The sequence below is a fragment of the Condylura cristata genome, unplaced genomic scaffold (genome assembly GCF_000260355.1).
Source record: "Condylura cristata isolate star-nosed mole 26May11 unplaced genomic scaffold, ConCri1.0 scaffold00012, whole genome shotgun sequence".
NCBI classification, from domain to species: Eukaryota; Metazoa; Chordata; class Mammalia; order Eulipotyphla; family Talpidae; genus Condylura; species Condylura cristata.
The window spans coordinates 52,667,970-52,690,764 of NW_004567113.1; positions in this window are offsets into that span (position 1 = coordinate 52,667,970).

Consider the following 22,795-nt stretch of genomic DNA (forward strand, 5'->3'; position numbering starts at 1 on the left):
GTGTTTCTCTTTTTTGATTGCTGAATAATATTCCATTGTGTATATGGACTGCATCTTTTTAACCCAGTCATCTACTTTTGGCCATTTGGGTTGATTCCATGTCTTTCCAATTGTAAATAAAGCAGCAATGAACATGGGGGTGCAGGTGTCTTTTGGAATCAGTGTTTGTGTGTCTTTTGGGATTGGGATTGCTGGGTCATAGGGAAGCTCCATTTTTAGCTGTTTGAGAAACCTGAGGCAGAATTTACCCATACAGTGACATGTTGGTTTGGCAGGGCACAGTGAAATTAAATACATTTGTTTAAGTATGAACCTCAGCCAGAGTTTATAAGTGAACTCAATGGGCCAGGATTGTTTTTTAATGAAAACATGTAAGATATTAGTTTGGATGTTTAGTTCACAATAATTTAATTCTTTCCAAAACAGAATGGTCCTTATTTGCATTTTTTAAGATTATCTCCTTGAATTTTCTGCTTAATGTAGAAAGTGTTGTGATTATAATATTCAAGGGGAACGGTGCGTGAAGATTATAAGGTACCTGTAGACTCACTTGCTTTTTCTATGAGGGGCTAGGTATTGCATTATGAGGGGGAGAGACCCAGGGTGGGGTCCTGTTACGTGGTGGGTCCCGGGAAGAGTTTCTGCGTGCAATGCTTCAGTTCTTGATTTAGGAATATCATTATTTCCTCCTTAGCATGAGGGAACTGAGAGCAGTTAATGTGCTGACCCTAAGTCGCACAGCCAGCTAACATGGGCTCATGCGTAAGTAAGGGGTGCACGTGCATGGGTCAGGCACAAGGCCCACAAAGGGCTGGGGTGAAGGGAACGCTCTTTCCCGGAATGCACCTTCCCCTTCCGAGCCAGGCTGGCCCATAGCTTCCCGGTGCCAGCTGCAGTGGCAGGCGGAGCCCAGGGCAGTGATACCTACTGCAGCACAGGGCATCAGCTGAGGGTCGGGAGCAGCGTGCTGGCTGCAAGGTGCCAGCAAAGTGCCCCAGACGAGTGGCTCCAGCAACAGAAATAAGCGCTGCCAGAGCCCGAAGTCCAAGGTCAAGGTGTGCGCTGGCTGTTCCTGGGGGTGTGAGGGGGAACCTGCTCCAGACTGCTCCCTCTGGCTTGCCTCTTGCCTCTCCACACCAATCTCTACATCCAGTTTCCTCTTTTTACGTGAACACTGGCCACAATGATTAGGTTCACCCTAAATGACCTCATTTTAGCGTGATAGACTTTGTAAAGACGCTCTCCAAATAAGGGCATAGTCTCAGGAACTGGGGGTGGGGGAGGCCAGGATTCTGACATAGAAATTTGGGGTGGGGACCTCCCTGGTGAGAGCAGGTTAAAGCACAACACTGCAAGCAAGCCACTGCTGCCTCAGTGCCAGTACCATTCCCGGCCTGGAGCTGACCCACATGGCCCGGCAGACCTCTCCTGACCGGCCCGCTGCTCCTCTCAGCAGTGTACTTCGTCTACCTGTCTGTTCTGCTCCCCACTCTGTCTCTGGTGAATCCTCTCACCCCTCTGCATCTCTGGTCTGTACCCCAGTTCTTTAAAAAAAAGAAGAAAAAGAAATTTGCAGGTGCGGACAGGGCAGAATTGGATTCATAACTCCCAGACTCATTTAGTTCATTAGCCCCTGATACCAGACCAGGTACTGACCCAGGAACTGAAGCATCAAGACAGCCATTTCCTTATTTCCATCAGGGAAGACTGAAGTCTTGTCTTCCCACTGCAGGAATTGGGTTATTCTCCCTGGATTGTTGGTTGGAAACAGATGATGTAAACACGTGAAAGCACATGGAAAACAGTAAACGCGCCATGAAATATGAGCTTTCATCACCGGACACATCTCAGCTCAGTACAGTGTAGAAGAAAGTCACTCCCTCCCTTTGGTGACAGGAAACATTGTAGAATCCTGCAATTTGGCGAGTCTACAGAGAATAAAATTCAAGACATTACAGGGAGCATCTTTTTCCCATTTGTTTTAACAAGGCTTGTTTCGTTTTAATAATCTGTGACAAAATGTCTAGCTAATAAGAAAAGCATGGGAAATGCACGAGGTTCAAGAGGTTCAAAGAAATCCAGCCAGCACCGGAGGCTCTTCCGGAGACATTTTGCTATCAGCCCTTTGTAAAGTGGGGGGTCAGTCTTGTCATCAGCCCTTTATAAAGTGGGGGGTCAGTCTTGCCAGTAGGCTCCCAAGGGATATGTAAGACTTAGAGATTTGTGAGAGGCATTAGTGTCAAATTGCCTTGTTTACTTCACTGCCACTCAATTTATATGTAAAAAACCTTAGGGAGGAAGGCTGGGGATGGGATATTCTGAGCCTTGTCAGTCCATGAGCAGGGAAAATGAAAAGCAAGCCAGAACAATTTCTGTCCTTCCTCACATCTCAAGCTTGCTCGTAAAGATATTTATTTAGAGCATTTAAGCAGTTTTCACTCATTGTCAATAAGTGAATACTGGGTGGGATGCTGGGAAAGAGCTGAATTAGACCAAGTGGTTCCTCCGGTCAGAGCCATAGTCTCTTGAGGACAAGCAATAAACAAGATGCTTCTACAGTGAGAGGAAGGTCAGTCAGGGGGAGCAGTCCAGCCCCTGTCAATCAGCCTCATGGTCAACAACCAACACTCCAGGGGATGATGCTGCCAGCATTTTCTACTTAGTTATTTTCAACTTAGAATGGGTTTATCAGGCTGTGGTCCCACTAGAAGATGTGCACATGTCTATCAGAAGCCCATTGTGTGGCACTCTGCCTGGGCTGCTCTTTCTAGTCTCACCACCAGGCTAACTCCACCGTGACTTTGACATTGAAACTAACCTGCCAGTTAATCACAGCGTATTGCCTATGCAAGCTTTTCTCCTCCCCCAAACAACCCTCCAAAGCCTTGAAATAATAAAAGCAGAAAAAATATACTGATCTGCAAGGATAAAAAGGACAGAGAGACAATAAAGAGTGTGAGGCTCAGCCACTTCTCTGAAGATGGGAAACAGATGCAGGCTTGGCAAACCACTCAGCAGCAGGAGAAAGTTCTCACTTAAATGCCTGCAGATGACTTGTCCCTGGAGCCCCCAACAGACTCTCCAGGGAAAGTGCCAGCAACTGAACAATTTTTGGAGGCATCGTTTAGAATCTGGTGATTGGCAGACCCTAAGAGGCTTCTTCTTTGCATTTGGAGAATAAAACTAAAGGCTGGCGTCTCAGAGGCACCAAGCTCTTGGGAGTGCAAGGTGGAATTCCAACAGAGGACTGAGGATGATCATGCTAAGGAACTCTAAGACCTTAGCACTCTGCTTGCTGACATAGAACAATGTCCTGAACCCCCAGGCTGCAGGTAGATCACCTTGTGGAGAAATAAATAATGTAGCTCCAGAGACAACAATGGACACGAGGTGCTTTCCATCAACTATAGTGTGTCTTCTCATGATTCCAAATAAAATCCAACAATTAAGTGTCTGCCCATGCATACCATGATACAGGTTAAACATTTGGTTCTTCGCTCTCAAAACAAACAAACAAAAAAGACAATGCGGCATAGTGAGATATTTGTGGAAGGTGTTCATGTGGAAGCATTGCGCATATATCAAGAAACCCAACCAACCAGTGAAATAGCAACAGAAAACAAAGAGGAGAAGGAACTCAATGAAACAATGCTGGCAGTGGAGGACAACTTTAAAAAGTCTGCAAGCAACATCTGCCAAAAGTTATGAAAAGTCATTGCATCCACAGATTATCATTATGATCCTTGGGAAAATGCAACATCCAAAACACTGAGAATTACTGTGCGGACAAAAGGTACTGTTTTTAGATCATGCCTTCAAAAAATAAATGTAAAAGTCCATAAAAGCTTTGTAAAATAGTTTTGTTACTTCACAAGAGGAAAATGATGAGTGAGAAGGGAGAAGGGAAGTCGAAGCTCAAGCCTGGGATTCCCACATCTGTCTGTGAGGAGCTTCAGAACAAGAAAATGGGAATTTTTCAAAGAAACATAGTGACCTCTCCCGGACTCAAGTGTGTGTACTGCTGTGCTGATGGACTCTCTGATTGCTCAGCATGGTCGAGGCAGGAAGAACTACACATAGGACATTATTGTGAAATATTAGAATGCTCAGAATAGAGATGAAAGAGGGAGAGAGAATGAGAGGAGAGAAAGAGGATTCCGACTTCAACGTGGCTTCAAAATTAATCATAGCTACACCAGATGGTGGAACAGAACACTTTCAAAAATTGGAGGAATAATTACACTTCACTTAGAATCCTAGCAAAGAATTGATTGAGGGTATATGGTAGTGTAGATACTTTCTGGCACAGAAGTTTCAACCATTTTACTTTGCACGTATTTCTGTAGGGACCTACTAAGGGACGTGATTCATAAATGAGGAGTGTGTTGGTCAATAACAAGGAAAACCTACATTTTAAAAACTTGGGTATTTAACGCCTCCTGTAGAGGAAGATGAGAAAAGTGGACTCAGCCTGAGAGTGGTCTGGCAAGCCTGAAGGGCAGCCGGTCCAGGTAGGACTGACGGCCGTTCAGGGGACACGCAGAGCAGAGAGAGGGGAGAGCTGGAGGCAGATGTGGGCAGGGTATTGAAACTGTGGTGGAACATTTGGAAGAATTATTCATAGATTTTGAAAGATCTGTTGGGGTAGTGGAGAGAAAAGTACTGATAATTACACATTAAAAATGAACACATCTAAAGCAGAGTTAATTAACAACTCTAGGAAAAAGGATATATAATCACAGTACATGACTCGTTTTAGTAGTAAATGACATTTACATACTCATAATGATGCAAATGCTGATTATTGATGAACCCAATATTGTGTATAATTAAATTAAGAGGTGGAACATGATGTAAAAAGTTCACCACTTAGCTTCTATAATAGGAAGTCAACATATAAGTTCTTTTGCATTTATTAAACAAGATACAATGATGTAAGCATCTTATTTGAAGATAGGAAGATTTTCTTCTGGAGAAGTACACAATACAGTTGAAAGAAGTTGGCATGAGGGGCTTTGGCTGGCTAATTTTAAGTATAGACTAAAAAAAAAAAAAAAGCCACCTATCAGATAAACACAGACACCAGCCCATCAATGAGTTTCCAGCACAGCTTTTCCCGCCTTCCATGTAGACTATATGAATGCCTTCCCCTCTTTTCCTGTTCTAATTTCTCTTCCTCGTTTTGTGCCCCTTGTGATTATATAATCCATTATGTTATCGTCAGTGATTTGTTTATGGTCCAATTTTTGCCACTAGATAATGAGTTCTTTGAATGAGGGATTACATGAGATGATTCCCCAAATCTCTTGGTTCACACGGTCTTTACAGTCTCAGGAATGTTCTTACAGGCAGACTACACTAGATGAAGTACCTGGCATGTCTTTATTGAGTAAATAAGTGTAAGCACCCTAAGCTATTTTTTTTTAATGAATATCATTGCTTTGGGCTAGAGCACCAGAACACGGATATTTTTCATATTGGAGAAGCCTCTGTGTGTATCCCTCCAAAATGGAGCCGGAGCTAACTTTCCTGCAATGAATCCCATGCAGCAAATAAAAAAGAGGACACTTTTTTTGTGGTTGGAGCCTGAGGTGATGATGTAAGCGAAATAGGTCAAAAGTGAAAAGACCAATACAGGTGGATGACCTGACTGTGGGGAAAACTGTGGGGTCGGAGGTGAAGATATACCCTGGAGGTGAAGATATACTCCTATATTTATATAGTATTATAAATCACTAGTAAATCGATACAGTGTTATTAAATAAAAAAGAAATCAAAATCTAAAAAAAAAAGAAAAAAAAAAGACCTGGAAATCTGGCATTAAATAAAATCAACTGCTCTTAGCCCTCCCTGGTGACATAGTGGGTTAAGGCACAGCACAGCAAGCTGGCAGTAGCTGCCTCAGTGTGAGTTCAAGCCCAAGTCTTGGAGGTGACCCTTGGAGGTGACCCACATGGAGCGGCAGACCTCTTCTGTCTCCCCAATGCTCCCCTCAGCAGGGTACTTCATCTGCCTGCCTGTTCTGCTCCCCACTCTGTCTCTGGTGAAGCTTCTCACCGCCCCTGCACCTCTGGCCATACCCCAGTTCTGTGTGCATACATCAATAAATCTTGAAACAAATAAAATAAAACCACCTGCTTTCACTTCTCTATTCCCATCTGGTGCTTCTCCACATGATGAAATGAAATTTTTACCTACAGTGAAGAGACGATGTTATCCCCACTCCGTTAGGGTTTTATGATGCCATTTTCTTTGCTGGATGTTGTATTAGATAAATCTAATGATTTATCTATATTTATCTAACGATAAATCCTTGCATGGATTCCATGACGTATATTGTACACAGAGACATATTTCCTATGTGTCCATGAAGGGCTGTGGGAGCGAATCTTTCTTCCTCTACCATAGCACCTTCCCACTCATATCTCCTCAGTCTGTTTTAATTATTAACATAAGATTATTTCTAGAAGTTAATTGGACATAAACTTGTAGAGTTTTTAGACTCTTAACACTGGAAAATAAGTCTCGACACTGAATCTCACATCCAGTCTGGGATGCGCTTTAAGGCACAGCCTCTCCTGGGTACCCCTCCCCACTTGCTCACAGGAAGCTCATCTGACTGCTGACAAACGCCAAACCTAAATTTCGTACTTTCTGGAGCAACGCCACCTCTTCAGTCTTGTTCCTTCTGCCTAGGGGCTGCAGAGAACCTGCCTTCACTGCCTTTGGGCCTTGCAACTCCAGCAAGGCCATGACGGTGCATCCTTCTGCTCACTTACTGTTGCCTTCTCTTGCCCAGTCACCACAGCTTCTCTGCCTGTCCCTGCTCTGCGGTCCCCCAGCGCCTCCCGAACCTTCCCTAGTCTCAGCCACCACCTTCAGCCCAAGCAGAGCCCACGGTGAGCTGCTCCTAAAGAGACTGAGCCACTGCCCAGTAAACCACGACGTGGCATCAATTATAAGGCCAGCTTCATTCCAGAGATGTTAAGGTCTGAAAACACCTTTAAAGAGCGTGTTTCTTAGAAGCAGTGCGCTGTCATCCGACGTTGTCTTTTTCTGTGCGGGCTTCTGCAGCTGATGCTGCCGGGCAGAGTAGTCCCCAGTCTGCAAGCCGCGCTGGCTGATGGGTCCTGCTCCTTTGAGTGTGCTGGGAGGGGTCTGGGGGACATGTTGTGAGGTGACGCTGTGCCACGGAGAGCCGTGCCCTCCAAGGATAGCGCAATTCCTCTAAGCACTGCTAGTAAGAATAGGAACAGGTCATTGTCATTCCAAGCTACTTAATCCCAAAGTCCAAGTTCAAGAACAGGGACTGCAATCATCTTCATCCCCTGCTCAGATTAAAACTGATCAGGTGAAGTGCTGTTGCGATTGTAGCCACAGTTCCCAACACAAATGGCATAGACTGCCAATGTCACCATCGTGATGCATGAACCAAGAGGGATGAGTGTCGGGAGTATCAGGCCTCCATTGTCCTCATGGCAGAGAGCCGGGTTGGCTGACACGTACAACTAGCTTAAAAGCCCTGGCCCCAGCCTCTCAGCAAGGTGGGGATCATTTTTCATCCCTGTAGATTTCATAATCTAGAGAGATCACTTAAGGATTAATATTTCTTCCTAGGAAGAGAATGGAAGCATTTCCTTTAATTTTACATGATTTATATTGTTAATTCAAGTAAAAGTCAATTGGACAGCTTTCTGCCTAATAGCATGTACAACATGATTCATTAAAAATTCTTATTTCTAAGTTTTCCCAAAGTCCAGTCCATTCTTGTCACCCACGGTAGCTATATTAAGTCACTGCCAAAGCTTAATTAGCTAATACTGAACCATTGTGCCTTGGGGAAATTCAGGGTTAGGCTCCTTCTAGCGTTTTCACAACATTTTAATCAACTGATCAATAGATAACCTTGTTTTATGTGTTTCTGTTTAAAGGCACCTTTTCTCATCTATGCCATTGCTTCATGAACAGGGGACTGTCACTCAGGTCCAACAGCTCAGCACGCGGGTCCTCTCCTTGTCCATCACAGCGAGGTGGCACTGGGGGCCCTTCAGTGCTCCCACTCTTCAGCACAGGGCTTGGGCCTAAGGCTGGTCGACCAAGGCTCTGGCTAAGGACAGGAATGGATTTTTAGTGGTGAACTCAACATAGTTTGCACAGGTCTTTATTTATAATGATGCACATCTATACTCTACATAATGTTAAAATGCAGTGTTACTTCAATATAGTTATTTAAAAATGGCTTAAATCCTCAGCAAAATTTACAAACAATTCCAAAAAGTTCCACACACAGGCCAAAAAGGATACTCATTTACTCTGAGACTGAAAGGCAGAGCCTGGCCTTGTCCAGCCACAACGGGGAACCTGTAAATTGGGAGATTCAAATTTGTTTTTGCTCACTAGTAACAGTGCATGTCCAGTCAAACTCAGTGAGTACTGATTTGGAATCACACATATACTTTTTTTTTTTAAAGATTTATTTATTTATTCATACAGGACTGGGGTACAGGCCAGAGATGCGGACGGTGAGAGGACCCACCAGAGACAGAGGGGGAGCAGAACAGGCAGATCAACGAAGTACACTGCTGAGGGGAGCAGCGGGCAGGTCAGGAGAGGTCTGCCGCGCCATGGGGTCACCCCCGGGGCAGGCGGGAATCGAACTCATGTGGAAGTGGCTTTAGCTTCTCAGTGCTGTGCTGTAACCTGCTGCGCCACCAGGGAAGGCCCCACAAATATACTTTTTAACTGATATAAAACTGTAGGGAGGCAAAATCACACATCCAGACCCACAACTAATATGAGGATTATTTGTACAGAAAACTGTATTTGACCCTTCCTTCTGCCTGTCTTCCATGTCTGCCTGTCCTTACATCTTTCTGTCTATAACGCGACATCTGGAATTGCATCAGTGAGAGATGATAATCACTATTATTGGGTGGTGGAATTAGGCACCTTTTAAAAAAATGAAACAGGATGTATTTTTACAAATATAAAAATGTCATTAAAATTGATAGTATAGTATTCAAACATAACTAAAACAATAGTAAAACTCTGTTTATACAAAGGTATTTGTGCTTTATTCCCTTCACACTACAATTCAGTATTCATGAGGCTGAAGTAGGAAACCATACATTGCTGGTTTCGGTGCAACTTCTTGTCATTTGGGGGAAGAAAGCATGGCCAAATTCATCAAAACTTTTGATGGCTTTCTTCCTCTTTATTCAGTAGTTCACAAAGGGAATTTTGCTCATGAAATGATCACAAAAAATTATTAACAATATTAGTACAGCTTTAAGTAGTATATTAACCCAGCAGGCCATCGAGAAGAGCTCAGAAGAAATCCTTATTATAAATCCTGCTCTTTGAGGATTTGGATAAGGTTGCTAACATAGTGTCAGGGAAAAATACCTAGAAACATGGGTATAAAAATAACTTGAAAAATGTAAAACTTAGTGGAAGTAGAATTCTTGGTAGCATTGTATGGGAAGTTTACAATTTTTACAGTAAGTATGCACCTATAATGAAGAGGAAAGGGTAATAAATATTAATTAAAAACTACACTTAGCCCCTCAAGAAAGCCTAATGATGAACAGCGTAATTTCCATAAATGCAGAGGCCTGCATTTTTGGATTTTTTTTTTTATTTTTGTGAGGACCTTGTACTTGGCTGACACACTCATAAACATTGTACCATTTAAATTAATTTGCATGATAACCTTGTGAGGCAACTTTAATTATCTTTAATTTATGGATGAGCTTTTATATTCAGAGATTATACACATCACCTAAAATTCCCCTGGTGATCATTGGGGACATTCAGAATGTAAACAAACTTGGACTCCTAATGACAAAAGCCTGTGTCAGAGTTGTGAGGTCACAGCCTGCACAACCAGCAGAACAACCAGCCACTGGACTGGAAAATAAAGTTTCACTATGATCTATCTCACTTAAACCTCATAATACCTGAAGTATAAGTGTGCGTACTATTAAAGGTGACCCGTTAGTCTATTATTGTTATTAGAAATACCTTCAACGAGGAACATGGGATGTTCAATATATCATTTATTAAATGAACCACATATTCCAAGTAGCTATGATGCACCAAGTCATGGAAGATTCTAGGCGCTAGTGACACCACAATGAACAAAACCAAATTCTGCTATCATGGAGCTTTTTTTCTTGTTTGGAGAAACAGAAGGTTAAAACATTAATATATGACATGGAATGCCATAATCAGGGCTAGGAATGAAAGCAAAAATGGAAAAGGGCTTCCTTGACTGTATTGTTCCCTGTTTCTGAGTTGTAGGTTTTGAGCTGTGTGTGAGGAGGAGTCACAGAAATGGAAAATCAAGCTCTTCAATTTGAGATGACAATTAGACAACAAAAACAGAAGTCAAGCAGGGATAGGTGTCTGAAGTTTAGATGAGAGATCAGATCTGGAGATGTAAATTTCAGAGGCATTGGTTTAAAAAATGAGTCTTAAAGTCATTGATATGTGCAATTATGTAGGCAGATGGTGCCCTGGGGTACAGCCACATTTCAAGGTAGAGTGCAAGACTGGGAGATACCAAAGAAGAGTGAATAAAAGGAAAAGGTAGATGACCAGAGAGGTGGGATCTTACCACGATCACTTATTGCAGAATCTGGACTAGCATGTGATTTTTTTCTGACTCCTAGTGCCATGTCATCCCCCAGCTATTGAAGATTTTTATGATGCTTTTTTCTTTTTAAGCTTATCATTTTTTTTGTTCCTAAAAGAGTTATTTAAATAATAATTGCAATGGTAGATTTGCCAGATGGTAATTGCTAAAATGACTTCCTTTACTCTTTAAGTCTTTTGGGCACAATTCCAGATTTCTGTAACCTTCACACATATGTGTAAATAGTTGAAGGAATTCATTATCAAACTCCCTGAACAGCAAAGCATGATATCATCCAGAAGCCAATTCTTGCTCCCATAAAATGGAGCAATGAACCATTTGCCTTAAAGAACCATTGCAAGAGGGTCCGTTGACTTTTGCGGACCTTCAAACTTCATGCTTTGTTATTTATTTTTAGTTTTACAAGTTTTGCCTTTCCGTAGAGGTATAACCTTTGTATAATGAATTAAACTAATTTTAAGCTCAATGAATTTCTACACCTGTATACCATCTGCACATTGTGCAGATCAAGACTGAAAAACTCTCCAGTGCCCAGAAGCCTGTTTCATGCCCTTTCCCAGTCAATACCCACACTCCTCTCTTCTTCCATCATTATCCTGACCTCTATTATCATCGCCCAGTTCCGCCTGTCCTTGAATGCAATATTAATGGACTCCTACAGCACTTTCTCCTTTGTGCCTGACTACTTTTATGTAAATCATGAACATGAGAGGAATGGTGTGTTGCCGCACAAAGTCATGGCTCATTCTTCAAAAAATAGCTCCGTAGAGTTTCATTTTATGAATCTAACCTGATTGATTTATCTATTTTATTACTGATGGGTATTTAGATGTTTCTAGAATTTGGACATAATATACCCAACAAGTCTGCTGGACACCCAGTTCTTTCTCTTGGGTCTCACTAAGAGTGAATTGGCAGGCTGAGGCATGCATTTAGGAGTGGAAATAGCGGCTTAGCATGTGTTTTTTTTTTTTCTTCTTCATTCCAGCTTCTATGAAAAAAGCAAATTAAAATATTAAGATATCATTTATTATTCTGGGAGTTAGTAAATATTTCGCATGTGGGATATTCACCACATTCCCTTCTCACTTTCATACACTGCTGGTGGGAATATGAATATGAACCGGTAGGACCTTTTGGGAAAGTATTTTGTCAGTATAAAGTAATAATAGCCTTTAAAAATTTTATACCATTTGACCCAGGAATACTCCCTCTCCCACCCCCCTGCACCCCCTTCCTTTTTTCTTTTCCTCCATTGGAAGCTATCCTAAGGAAATAATCCTAAAGATTGTTAAAAGTTTATGAGCCAGGATATTTATCGGAGACACATTTGTAGTACAAAAAACAGTGGAAATGACCTATGTCCAACAGTGGGGAATAAACAAAGTAAATTATGTAACAACCTCTCAAGAAATACGTGACATTTTATCTATGAAGAGTTTATAATAGCACAGCATTATCTGCTACAGTGCTGAATTTAAAAGGCAGAGCATGTATTTAATGTTGGACTATAAAAAATACAACACAAAGAGAAAAATAAGCCAGAAGGAAATATCAACAAAATGTTAATGTTGGCCACTGAGTGGTAGATTACAAGACCTCATTTTCTCTATTTTGCATTTTCCCCCCCAAATAGTCTGGGTTTATTTAAATATTTAAGAATTTAAGTCTTCGGCCCTCCCTGGTGGCGCAGCAGGTTAAAGCACTGCACTGAGAAGCTAAAGCCACTTCTGCATGAGTTCAATTCCCGCCCGCCCAGGAGGTGACCCACAGGGCGCGGCAGACCTCTCCTGACCCGCCCGCTGCTCCCCTCTGCAGTGTACTTCGTCGATCTGCCTGTTCTGCTCCCGGCTCTGTCTCTGGTGAAGCCTCTCACCGCCCCTGAGCCTCTGGCCTGTACCCCAGTTCTGTATGTACAAATAAATAAATCTTTAAAAAAAAAAAAGAATTTAAGTCTTCATTTATACTATCAATGGTAGAAGGGAATGCTGGTTTGCAGTAGTGAGCCGACAACCTTAGTACCTAGATTCAATTCCTACATTCTTGGATTTAGAGTTTGTGCCCTGTATTACCCTGGTCACATTTTGGTTCCATTTAATTCACTAAGAATGTATTGAGTGTTTAGTATGTGCACAGCAAACAAACTAGACTGAAATTTCCTCTGAAATTCGTGGATTTACCAAACTAGTGTGTGCCGCCATCTTTAAAATCGGAAGTAAGCCCTCCGGAAGCGCGTGTGATGCTGAACATTAAAATATTTACAAAGTTCTACAACTCCCACGTTTATTCTTAGCTAAAAAGTGCTCTTTCTGAAAACACGGTTTTGGCGTGGTGTATAATTGACTACTTTCACTGGTCATTTGAGAGAAAACACCAATTACCGACCTAATTATTACTTTTCTGTTTCATCCTTAATAGATGACGGAGTCTGGCTGAGGTTTAACCCAGTTTTCCTAATGCTTCCTACAAATTCCTGCTTTGTCAGAATCTTCCTAGTTAAAAAAATTCTTATTATTGTGATTTGTAGTAGTGCAATATTTTTACCATTTTCAATCAATGATTATTAGTTTGGCGTTTCCAAAGCAAAGTATCTTTGTTTCCCTGGGCTGCCATATTAAGGCGTCACAAACTGGGGAGCTTAGAATGAGAGAACTATACTATTTTTGGAGGCTGGAACTCTGAAATGAAGGTATCAGTTGGAGCACACAATCCTGTTAAGGTCCTAGGGGAGGATATTTCTTCACCTTTCCCTGTGCTTGATGTTCTTTGGCTGGGACAGTCTAACTCCACTCTGCTTCCATATTTCTCACGACCTCCTCAGTGTCTCCTTCTTTCAACCAGATGACAGTTATTGAATTCGGTGCCCATCCTAAACCCAGGATGCCTTTATCTCATGATTCTTAACAAATTTACCAAGATTAATTCCAAATAAGAACAAACTGTGAGATCTAGATGAGCATGAAGGGGGAGGGAGGCATATTCAAGCCATTACAAACAGCTTGAGTATTATCAATAATAATATGCTATGATTTTCAAGTCCTTAAACTTAATATGTCGATAACAAATCAAATAATGATTTCCTTAGATGTATGTTGTTCATGCTTTCTTTGTAAAAGATGGATGGAAGCCAGCTATGTGAATGGTATGTTGAGGAGTATGAGACAGAAAAGGTTTAGGAACAGTATATCCTAAGATGCTGGAGGCTTTGGTTTTGTAAAGCTCTGGGAAACTCATAAATCTCCACAAGAACGAAGATCTGAAAAGGTTAAGGGCTATGTCTAATATGAACTTACCAGAAAAACAGGAAATGAAATTGAACAGATTTTGTTCTTCCTTGCCATTTTTCCTGATGATGTAAAAATTGTAACAGTTCACACTAAATCCTTCATGTGCTAACGTGGCATTTCTTGTCACTCTCCCTGGTAGTGGAAATTGTCTTCCCAGTAATTGAAACCCTGAATTCTTATACTTCAGATGAGGCAAATTCCAAAGGACTTACTGTAAACTGAACAGCAAGGAATTAATTTCTGGCAGCTGTGCAGTTAGCAGTTTTATAGTTGTGTAAATTAGATAAGTCAGGGAAAGCTTTGGACTTCTACTCTGTTCTGAACAAGGAACAACCCTTGTGGCTAGGACAATGGCAGTAGATGAAGACTGATATTCAGTTACTGATTCATCCAAAAAGCATTTAATAAACAGTACTCTATACTCTTCCTTGGGCTATGCATAACTAAAACAGTTGACTTTCAATTAGAGAGATGCTACTCTGTTTGGGCAGAAGAATAAACAAGCAGGTGTTCAAGAGTATAGGGAAGGATTGAAAGTCTTCTCAGATACAAGCAAGATTGCTATAGCAGTTAGGAGAAGAGGCAACTAATCTATGTGTGAGTATGGTGATGGTGGTGGTAAAGGTGGTGGTGGTGGTTGTGTGTCATAAAATGCTTCTTAGTGGACCTTCTCAATGAAGCAAAGATCTTGAGTCAGTGGGCTCAATTATCATTACTCAATAGATCATTGTTGAGAGGTGTGAAACAATGTGCTCATAGAATCCAGGCTTCTGGGAAGCTGTCATTTCCATTTTCCCCCCTCTAACTATAGCAGAGGAATTATCAAGCAAATAAAGACAGGTGTGTTTATCCTGAAGCCCTCACCTCTCTGTGTACTGGCTTGAACTTTGACCAACATCTGTGAGGCAGCTGTTGCCTGGAGATAGCTGATTGCATCATCATGAGAACACCTTTACCTCCCTCTTGGGTTAAAGGTCCTGTTTTGGGGGAATCCTTCACTATCTCTTTTTTGCTTGTTAACTTATTTGGTAGAACACACCCATACCTACCTTTCTGAATTCAGATGAAGTATCTGAATGGCAGGTCATTTTGAAAGATATTGTCAGTTGGGAAAATTCTTTGTTTACTTCTGTATTTGGTTGACAGTTTGCACTGCTATTCACTTCTAAGTTTAAAATCATTATCCTTCCACATTTTGAAGATAGTCTTTGTTGCTTTTAAGAATTCAATGAAATGAAAAGGACATCCATGCCTTTTTGATGGTTGAATGTATATAATATCCTTTTTTTCCTCCTTCCCTGTAGGCTTTAAAATACTAAGCCTTAGTGTGACTATTTTTTTTTAAATTTTAAATTATTGTACTGCAGACTCAGTGGGCTTGCCAAGCTATAGACATATGATCTTTAATTGTGGGAAATTTTTGTATTTTCTTTATTCTCTCTCCTCACCCCACCCATCACTCCTAATATTAGCTGTTGGTGCTCCTAAACAGATCTTCTATTTAAAGAAAAGTCCTATATTTGACTATTTTATTAGTTCCAGGAGACTTCGTCATCTTTATCTTTCAAATTAATTTCAAAAAACACTTTCATATGACTCCTTAACTGTTGACTGTTCCTTTTAAGTAGTGTCTGTTCTTGTTTCATGACTGCATTATCTTCTATTTTCCTGGACTATTTTAATTAAAAATTAATTCTGTTTTCTGTATTTTTATTTTGATTTGTTTTTAAAATAATTATGTTGTTCTGTTTATGCTATTAGAAGTATTCTTCAAACCTGGTATGTTTTGGCTGTTCAGTTATACCAAATAACAAGGGACTTCTAAGCTCACTGTAAACATGACACGCTGGTGAGAACTTGCTGAATGCTGGTTTTTGCAAAAAATTGTGCAAAGAATTAGCAGTTTCCTTGTAGAATTCAAATGTTCTATAAATGTAGGTCTTCTTATTTGGGCTGATTGCGCCAGGGAGTTTGCACCAGAGTATGGCCAGTGAGAGAAGCCTGGCTGGGAGCCTTCTGGGAATAGTGTGAAAGAAGGGTACCAGCTCTTCTGCTGGACATTTTTGGCTCCTCTCTCTTCCCTCAGCTGAGCAGAGTGTCCTGAGTCCAGGGGCTGCTAGTTCATGGGCTCCAATCACAAGCGTCCAGTCTTTGGTGTCCTAGGTAGAGTAAGTGGAATGGGAAGTGAAATGATGTCATTTGGGTTTAGGATGTGTCCTAGGGACTAACTGTTTCTGCTCTGTACTTCATCTGTCCTTCTAATTCCTGTTCCACTATATCTCCAACTTCAGAGGTGCCTATCATTTCTAATCCTGGTTTTGAATCCATCAGGGCTAGAAATAGAAATAGGTTAGAAATAGCTCTCAGAAACAAGCTAGGTTTAGGCTGAGACAGCTTCATATTACCCCCCCCACACACACACACTCCTCTCAGGGTTGCCTCATGCAATGATTTGACAACTGCCTTTTCCTTGTTCTTAGACCCACATACAGCCCTCCAGTTCTCAGGAATCCTGTTCCTCACACACAATAACATGAACGTTGTAGAGCCAGTCCATGTGCCTGTGTGCTTTAGTTCCTGTGTTAGCTGAGAGAGGGTGCTTGTGTCCTTCAGGTATTCTGGAGCCTGAAGATTGCTGAAATCCACAGCTCTAGGTGGGATGGGGGAAGTGGGAATTTCCCCCCTTTTTTATAAGCTCCTCTTACTCTTTTGTGTCTTTGCTTCATTCATATACACCCACACATATGTGTGTATGTACACACACATATGTATGTGTGTATATGTGTGTGTATACACACACAAACATATCCCCATTATTTCTACTCATTTGGAATAGAGGAACAAAGTATTAATACACCATTCTTACAGTAGTTCAAAGACCAGCTCATTAAAAATTAGCCAAATAGCAGCCACACCAGCAAAATCGACCATCCAAACGAAAATAGATTTCCTTTCCCTTGGTGAGAAGACTGCTTGGCTCTGAGCTGGGTGGATAAACTAGGGCAGATATCTACATCCCCTCACAAATCATTATTTTCTTTATGTTTGTGGTCTGTGTCTCCTCATTAGTAAATCCTAGGACCCTTCCTCACGCAGGCCCCAATTTTATTTATGGTCCAAACATAAAAAAAAACTGGATTCTCGGCCCTCCCTGGTGGCGCAGTGGGTTAAAGACCAACACTGAGAAGCTAAAGCCACTTCCGCATGAGTTCAATTCCCGCCTGCCCCGGAGGAGACCACATGGTGTGGCAGACCTCTCCTGACCCACTCGCTGCTCCCCTCAGCAGTGCACTTCATCAATCTGCTTGTTCTGCTCCCCACTCTGTCTCTGGTGAAGTCTCTCGCCGTCCCTGCACCTCTGGCCTGTACCCCAGTCTATATGCATAAATAAATAAATCTTTAAAAAAAAAAACAACTGGATTCTAAAGACCTGGGATATTCTTCTGTCCCAGGCATGGTCCCCAAACTTCCAACACAAACATGAAAGTGTTTTTCTGGCTCCTGAGTCCTTGAGCTGTTTCGCTGAGAGACACACGTGAAGAGGGTAGAAGTGTGTTCTCAGCAGCCTGGGGAGCCGTCTGGCCCCTACCTGCGTTGTTCCCGGCTCTGGCCTGCCGCCAAGAATGCAGAAGCTCACCAGAAAGACAAACAGTGAGAAGTTCACCAAACACTCGGACTTGGAGTTGCTTCTGGGAGTGCCAGCCTCTTCATTTTCTGGCAGAAATTATTGTTCCTCCTGTCACCTCAAAGGCTCTCAACTCCTGACCCACTCTAGCAGCTTTCTCTGAACTTCATGAATTCAGTGCAATACCTATTTATTGACAGGTGCCAGGTGCTGGAGAAAATGAGGAATGTAGCGCAGTGCCTATCCTTACTGCTCTCCTGGTCTGATGTCAGGGGTGACAAACAGGTCCGGGAAGCAAGAGGATTAGCACCGGTGGCAAACCTTCCTCCGGGAGCTCAGGCTGCGACCCCAGCTGCAACCCTGTGTGCTACAGCTGCAGGTCACTGTGAGAGCAGTCAACTATGTCAGATGCCCTGTGCCCTAGTAAAAAGAGCATGATAATAGTCACACACTGCTTACATATGTGTACAGGTGTGTGGGTGTGTTCATGTCTGCCTGTCGACACATGCAAATTGATAGCATACATGTGACGGTGTCCAAAATCTATAGTATACTCTTCATAGTGCATGTTCTATATTTATGTCATGTGTTTTTTAGGTTATTATATAACACACACCTGCCGATGTATGCATCTATACGTTTATGGGTGTAGATGTACATATTCGAGCACATATGCTGTGATTTATAGGTGTGTATCCGATGTATCTACACAAATGATCAGTATGCACCATTATCTGTATATACCAGATCCATGTAGTATATGCTTATAATATAACTGATATTTAAGTGCAAACTGCATTATTGAGAGCTAAATGACAAAGTTAAGCTTGGCCATCAGTTAGCACCTCATAAACGCCAGCTTTTGTCATTTTGTACACTTTAGCTAAGGATCATGACACAGACATTGAAACAGCAATGACTGGAGTTTGGGCTTTAGAGTCAGACAAACTTGGGTTCACAACTTTGCTTGACGATGATAACCTTGGGCAACCTTGAATGTGAAGTCCTTGGTCCAGCTCAAATCATGTGTGTGGACATAGCACCCTAAACATGCCTGGCTTCCACCTGGAAATCAGTGCACACGTGCTGTTATTATTAATGTTCCTTAACATGACTTATGAAAAGGCTCCCCTTCTCAAAACAAGATTACTGCTCTTACTTTGCAATGTTGCTCTTTGTATTGGGATTAATAAATATATCATTCCCAGCATAAAAAAGGCACATTAGATCATCAATCAGCAGTGAACATTTTAAAAATTATCATCTCCACAACTGTTGATGTCAATGCCTCCTGTGTTCCAGAGTGAGGCAGAAAAGACTGTCTCTACGATGACTCCCTAAGTCTTTCACCCTTCTACAGAATCTCTATGATGACTCCTAAATCTTTCATCCTTCTACAGAATCAGCTGCCAGGGGCGCCATCTGCTTCCTTTTGGGTGAATTGCCTGGTTCTCCAACGAGAATATGACTATAAATTATGTGTGTCTCTCTCTTCCCCCTCCTATGCAGAAGCAGAGAACTCTATGAGCTTAGACAATGACAAAATTGGGCCCTCCCTCATGGTGCAACAGGTTAAAGCACAGCACCATGAAGCTCACAGCAGCCACTTCAGCATGAGTTCAATCCCCAGCCAGGGGTTGACCCACAGGGTGCAGCAGACCTCTCCTATCTCACCCATTGCTCCCCTCAGCAGTGTACTTCATTGATCTGCCTATTTTCTCCCCATTCTGTCTCTGGTCAATCCTCTCACCCTCTGCTCTTCTGGCCAGTACCCCAGTTCTGTATGCATAAATTAATGGATTTGTTTTTTAAAGAAAATGATAAAATCACGAGATGCCAAGGGCCCTAAAATCAGCACACAGAGCCATGGTACCCACCAAGCAGGAAAACCCCACTCTGGATTTTTACTGGGAAAGAAGTGTGTGTTTATTGTGGCAAGCCACCAAATTGGGGGATTCATTTGTTAAAGCAGTTTTATCCTAATGAACAAACTATGCTGAAGATACCAGGGATGAGTCACAGGCACAGTCAAAATCAGGCTTCTACAAAGGTCCAGTGACAACGTGGAGAGTGTCTAAAGAAGAAAGAGTGGAGACAAGAGGAGACGCCATCAAAGAGAGCGGCTATGTCTGGACCTGGGCGGGGGAGACATGAGCCCAGCTGAGGGAGGGGTGCAGGCAGAAGTAAGGGGGTGGGGGCAGTTCCCACGGGTGGTGAACCCCCCTTCCCACATAGCGTACGGCGCAGTGGGGGGTAGAGAGAACTAACTACAGCTAGGGCTGAGCGTGGAGTGCTAACGATGAAGCCCTGTGGTGGGGACTGTTGACATCGCGTCTGATTTATTCATCAGCAAAGAGAACGGCTGACGTTCCCCAGCACAGGTGTAAGAGCCTCAGGTTTACACGTAAAGAACCTTTCTCTGGAAGTCTTATGAAAAATGGTCATGAAGAGAGAAGCCAAGACAGTGAGGTGAACTAGATGAAAGGAATAGTCTAGGGAGAGGGCACAGGATTTGAGCTAGAAAATGGTAGAAATGGTGTAGACAAGGTAAATACAGCCCCGGCTGTGGGCGAAGGACACAGGCTGTCAGCTGCCTGGAGTCAGGGCAGAGACAGACGTGTGGAAACAGGGGCTTAGGTCTATTAGTGCTGGTGAATGGAGGGCGATGGGACACGCGAGGGAGTGAGGGAGGGAGGTGGGTGTGGAGAGGGCTGGTGTCTTCATCTGGGACATTGGGACTGGATATGAGTGTGAACCAGAGGGCGTTCCGGGTTTCGAACTAGTGGTAAAGAAGGACACCTGCCATCTCAGTGCTGGTGCATGTAGGGGTGGCTCTATACAGCCTGTTGAATGGAAGGTCAGGCTGGTGAATTGATGTGACTGGAGACACAGTGTGTTGCCAGCTCGGGCTGCTGTAACAAAGCCCACAGCCCGTGTGACTAAGTCAACAGATACTTGTTTTCTCACAGTTCTGCAGGCCAGAAGTTCATTAGCAAGATGCCAGCGGATTGGGTTTTTGGTAAATTTCTCTCCACAGGTTTCAGATGGTTGTCTTCTTGCTATGTCCTCATATGATGTGTATGTGTGTGCACATGGACACACACACAGACATACACACACACAGAGACATACACACACACAGAATAAGACGCTCATTTCTTCTCATAAAACATTATCTCCTTCATTCTCCACCTTTTCTTTTAGATTTATTTATTTATGCATACAGAACTGGGGTACAGGCCAGAGGTACAGGGGGTGAGAGGATTAACCAGAGACAGTGGGGAGCAGAACAGACAGATCGATACAGTACATAGCTGAAGGGAGCAGTGGGTGAGACAGGAGAGATCTACTGCGCCATGTGGGTCGCCTCCCTGTTCGGGAATTGAACTCATGCTGAACTGGCTTTAGCTTCATAGTGCTGTGGTTTGACCAGCTGAGCCACCAGGGAGGGCCCCCTCACTCTCTGCTTTCAGGACCTAATCACTCCCCAAAGGTATCATCTCCAAATACCACCATGTTGGGGTTATGAATCTGACATATTATTTTGGCGGGGGGGGGCACATATATTCAGTCCTTAACACACACATATCTAAGGCAGGCAAAAGTAGAGAATGACAGGTTAGAGAAAAATGTTTATAGAAGTTTTATGAGAAAAGACAAGAAAATGACTGAAATGGAACATTTTCACATGTTCTCATATTATTCAGAGAAAGAGAAACTTTTAACCTAATTGATCATTAGGGAGACGCTAAGAATGTGGAAAGGCTACCTCTTTAGCTTTTGAGGTTGAAAGTATCTGCCACAACAAGAATTGAATTTTGGCTTTATATCAAGTTCCCATGCATGAAAAAGGCGGCGGAAGCTTTTAAAACAAGTATATTTTATAAATTTATAGTTTATAAAGTTTGTCAACCTTGTTGAATATGGTTATTTTTATTATTCTGTTCACTTTTGATCTGAGTGTAGTTAGACTTTGTTTGAACATAGCTTTATAGGTTGCTGCAATTATTAACCTGGAAGAGCTGCTAGAGGTGAGCTAAGAGTCCTGTGTTTCAAGGAACCCCAAGGCTGAAGAGGGGTGCCTCACAATTTTCAGGTCTAGAGTATGCTTCTAAGATATCATTTGAGGAAAGGATTTCATGGCTCTATAACTCTGTGAAATAATAATGAGCTAAAAAAATCTATGAGCTCCCCCTTTTTTGAGTAAATGGCCATATACTCGATTTTTAAAATTTTGTAGGTCATACGGTCTCTGTTAAAACTACCCATTGTGTAGTAGCGGGAAAGCTATTATTGAGAATATAGAAATGAATGAGCAGGGCTGTGTTCCTGTGTAAACACTTTATTTACACAAATACAGGGTAGATTTGCTTGTTATCTCTGATCTCCGTCCCTTTCATTTTGTGGGTTGAAAATAGAAGTAGAGGTTAAAAGACTTACTAAAGGTCACAGAACAACTTCCAGCCATTATGAGCATGAAACTCAGCCTCTTCACTCATTTGCTCTCCCCTCCCCCCTTCACCTTTTTCATACTCAGAGTTTCTCAAAATTCCACAAAATGTCATTCTGGTGCCTTCCCAAGCTGTAAGATTTATGAGTTGGTATCTTTCCACAGTGTGCGCTTTCCTTATGCCTGGAATGCCTTTTCTTTTAATTTCATAGCACCCCTATAACGTAGATAACATTCATTTCAGAAAGGAAGAAAATGAAAGTGACTTGCCCAGTATCACACTTTTACTAAGCTTCTGAATAACCCTTCCTGCCTCAGGCCTCTAACCTTAGAATCTTCCAGAACCCTTTTCTTTCTCTTGGAAACCACAGTCCATCAGGAATTTGGTTCTGCCCTTCAGAATAAATCCCAATACAGCCGCTTCCCACCCACGCCCCCACTTCTCTGCACCCCCATGACGACTCTTTGGCCTGAGCAGCTGTTTTCTCCCCAGAAGACTACAATGGACTCTGACCGGTCCTCCTGCTCCTGACTTTGCACACATAAGGTGGACTTCCACCACCACCGCCCGCGCCATCCTGTTGAGGCATGAGGTGAATGACAATTTCCTGCTAAATCCATGTCACTCAGTAAAGGCAGAAGGCCAACCGAGGTCCTGCATAATCTGCCTGGGCCTTAGCGCTCACCCTCCTCTCCACTTCTGTGACAAACGGGTGGGCTTCTCGCTGCTCCTGGACGAGCAGGCATGGCGCCAGAGAGGACCTTGTCCAGAGCTG